The sequence below is a fragment of the Adiantum capillus-veneris genome, chromosome 28 (assembly GCF_014529385.1).
Source record: "Adiantum capillus-veneris isolate H3 chromosome 28, ASM1452938v2, whole genome shotgun sequence".
Classification (NCBI taxonomy): domain Eukaryota; kingdom Viridiplantae; phylum Streptophyta; class Polypodiopsida; order Polypodiales; family Pteridaceae; genus Adiantum; species Adiantum capillus-veneris.
The window spans coordinates 36,444,315-36,448,285 of record NC_140958.1 but is presented as its reverse complement, the minus strand read 5'-3'; the positions used below and the strand labels follow the sequence as shown (position 1 = coordinate 36,448,285).

The 3,971-nt window shown below is 46.5% G+C and overlaps 1 pseudogene; it reads left to right on the top strand.

Moving 5' to 3' along the window:
* Positions 1 to 348: 348 nt before the first annotated feature.
* LOC147420287 (uncharacterized) lies at positions 349 to 1,724 on the top strand (annotated as a pseudogene).
* Positions 1,725 to 3,971: the final 2,247 nt, after the last annotated feature.

Here is a 3,971-nt window from a genome sequence, read left to right as displayed (position 1 = left end):
CAACGTGCCATGTACTATTGCAAAACTATCATGAGAATGACCCCGATTTGTAGCAATTGTGTGAACTAGAGCACTATTAGCAGCAAAGATTAGCACCATTATCTCAATGTTGTTTGTGCAACAAGTTGCAACAAGCTATCAAGGTAAGTGTCGCTCAATTTCAGCACTTCAAACTCTTGTAAGCATGTGAATGGAAGCCACTAAAGCTGTTTCCAGCTTGAATTGCAAAGGGTGACATTGAGGAGTTCAAAATACCTGAAAGGATCCTACTCATCCAGAGTCCCAGCTTGCTTGGCGTTTTGCAAATGGGATGTTTGGTCTAGTTCTCTCCTTTGGACTTCTCCTTACATGATTAAGGAGCAGGCAGGCTTGCGCATGGCGCTACGAAGCAGGAATGCATATGTGCTATCTGTATTTTTGCTTGCTTCATGTAAATTGAAAGCTGGCTATTTGTCATGACAAATGAGCACTTATACTAAGGCGCACAAGAATCTTGTAATGATAAGCTTGGTTGGCTAAGAGCACTAATAGCATATTATGGTCTGCCAGTCATGGTACTTGTCTGGACTGGAATATCTTATGCACCCACAGAGCATGCGCCTATTGGCGTCCTTCGACACCTTTTCAGCCCAAACCCATGGTCCCCTGGTGCAACCCGAAACTGGACGGTAATCAAGGTAGGCCAGTGATATCTATATAGGGTCAAGCATATTTGTGGTGACAATATAAACTTTCTCTCATCTCTGTGTTAAAGGAAGCACTAAAAGAGTAGGTAATTTTTATAGTCATCTTTCTCAGTATTGGTTATCCCCACTTGGCTGAAGCTGTTACCTGACATTGATTTCTTGTCCACCAGGAGAGTAAGCTTGAGCTGATTCGGTCTCAACTTCAGGTGAACCTTCTAATTGTGAAATGCCTCCTATTCTATCCAACAATGGGCTGCCTCCTTGCTACAATAACTCTATCTTTATGATATACGTAGAATGCAAAGTCTCAGATACATCATTATGAGAAACTATGGCAGCAGTTTTTGGCACGCAGCAACCCTCCTCCAACAGAATCAGTTCAGCAGCAGGACAAAATGGATGCCAAAATGGGATCCTTCAAAAGGATGGCAAGCGATACGTACCAATGGCCGCCACTTCCCCCAACAGAAGAAACGAACTCTTTCGTAGATGAGTTCAAGAGTCCTGGCAGAGGTTGCGGCCAAGCTAGCAACTTCATCATCCTTAGCTCAAGTGTTGGCATCTGTTTTATCATCAATGGTGGCTGAAGAAGCTTCAAACATAAGGACTGCAAGTGCACCCCTCAATGGATCTTCCAATATCAACTTCCCAGAAAAAGGAATTAGACTTTGTGCGAAGTTTAGAAAATAACTCAGCTTTTGTGCACCAACCGCCACCACCACCGCCTCCGTTACAAGGAACAGGGCCACAGTATTATTCTGGTTCTGTGCAGATGTACTCATCCTCTCCTCAGCAGGGTCAACCTCATTATCCTCCACTTCGGCCCCTGGGTCCAGCGCAACCAACAAATATGAGCACACACAGTTTTGGATATGCAAATGTACTTCCTCGGCCACCGCCACTGGGCCGCATCCTCCCATGCAGGGCCAGGTGCCGTTAAGTACGCTTCAAACAATTACGACTCCTCAAATCTTCAATTCTGGTATGTACGGCTTTGAGATCATGATATGTCATCTTGCTATGGTAGGAAGAATCTAGTGCATGCGATCATGAAACTGCAGCAGCTAGCCGGTGTTATGAGGAGGCCTGCACGCTTAGGGTAAATAACTTCCTATAGCCATCCACGCCGGCGTGGATTGCTACACGTAGTTTGCAAATCTATTAAGAGCATGCCACAATCAGTTTCCAGGCTGTGCGGACCTCACCCACCCAAGGCCAGTAGTTTGCAAATCTATTAAGAGCATGCCGCACTCAGTTTCCAGGCCGTGTTGACCTCACCCACCCAAGGCTAGTATCTGAAGCCCAACCACCAAGAGTCCTGCCATCCATCTCATACAACCATGCTATTGAACCAGCCGGCTCTTGCTCGCCACCACTATCTCCGCCAGATCAAGTTTGAAACATGCTTAAAACCTGTGCGCATGAAATCAAGGGCTAAAAGCTTTGACGAGCTGCCATAGCTATCGCTTATATCTCAGCTAGCACTGTTTTAGCTCATTAATTCCTCATGATGCGAATGAAGCTGGCTTGGGGTCAATAGGCCGGTATCGTAAGATGATCATGTCGGTAATCGTTGCCGCTTTGTACTGCAACCACCACGCTCTTCATACTCTCTGGTCAAGGTTCTACTGCAGCTATGGCATTGGACTTGCACACACACACACACACACACACACACACACACACACACACACACACACACAGAGAGAGAGAGAGAGAGAGAGAGAGAGAGAGCATGCAAGCTTCTGCGTGGCAAGAGAGGGCGAGAGGTGAGGGAACTGACGACGTGGAGTTGATAAAAAAAATCTATCACTAGCTGAAGCTACATTAATAACACAACCGTGCACAATAACCTTAAAATTATGTAAACAAAACTGTCTGTAGCCATCCACGCTGGAGTGGATGGCTACAGGTAGTTTTCAAAGGTACCTAGGAGGAGGTTTCTTTGGGGATGATGACTCTCACCTTTGCACGAAGAAGCTTAAACAATGCCGTTAGAGATAGTTGAGCTCTTGGTGGAATGAAAACCACAGAAGCTTGTGCTCGTGTTTGTGACGTCTTGAGGATAGGATTGAAAAAATGAAGCACGTCAAAGAGCCACAGAAAGAAGGAGGTTGAGCACTATAGCCTCTCTCTCTCTGTCTCTATCTCTCTCTCAAGAAGTGCTATCAACAATGCATCACAGTGCCTTCATATTTGGTGCGGACGCAAGTGTAACTGACTATGCAGCCCTCCGATAGTGGGTTGTCCCTAACCATCTCTAACAGAAGGTGCACACTGTGCTCGAGGGGATGGGCAAGCTCCCTGCCATCTACTACCATGCTCCCATCACATCACTTGGGCTCATGTCGCCGTGACGACTTGGTCAACGATAGAGATCACGTGCAGTCGGTAAGTCTATTGATGCAGTAGCTGCATGGTCCGGCCTGCACTGGTGGAGAACTATGCAATCAAAGAGGAGCAAGAGGAGGACCTGCTGTACACAAAAAGAGAGGAAATAGAGGAAGGACGAAGAGGTGGCGAACAATATTGGTGGAGCAAATTTGGAAGCCATCTAACGTAGTATTGAAGGTATCATGTCTTGATGATATGAGGTGGATATTGAGCACACCAAGAAAGTAAGCCTAGACAAGAAGGAAGAGTGATTCCTTAGCCTAATGGATCAGCAGGTCGGTCCACATCCACACATCAACACTTGTTTGCAGATAGAGAGAGAGTGAGAGATAGAGAGAGAGAGAGAGAGAGAGAGAGAGAGAGAGAGAGAGAGAGAGAGAGAGAGAGAATGCTGTAGCAAAGTGTTGTCAACAATGCATCACAGCTCTAATGTCAAAGATTAGCGCCTATTTGCAAGCGGATAGAGAGAGAGAGAGAGAGAGAGAGAGAGAGAGAGAGAGAGAGAGAGAGAGAGAGAGAGAGAGAGAGAGAGAGAGAGAGCGAGAGAGAATCCCATGATAGTGCACCCCCGTTTTATAAGTGCATTCCGTGAGTGGGAGCCCGTAGCTCAACACATGCACTTGATCGTGAGTGCCCCAAATGCCTCAATGCGCCTCCGCATCTCAATGCCAAAGCAACAACCCTATTGGGATGGGATGGTGAGGGACGGACCGATGTGAGGTGGCAGTGCAATCGATGTTGAGACTGGTAGTTTAGAGGCGTGGTTGCAAGAAAACCTCCACGTAGGATAGATGCATAAGGCTGGAGAGTGGAAGGGGAAGCGCCTAGGCTAGAGAGTGGGATTTGCTGCCACCTGGCAATTGACTTGATCTTTTTAATATATATATAAGA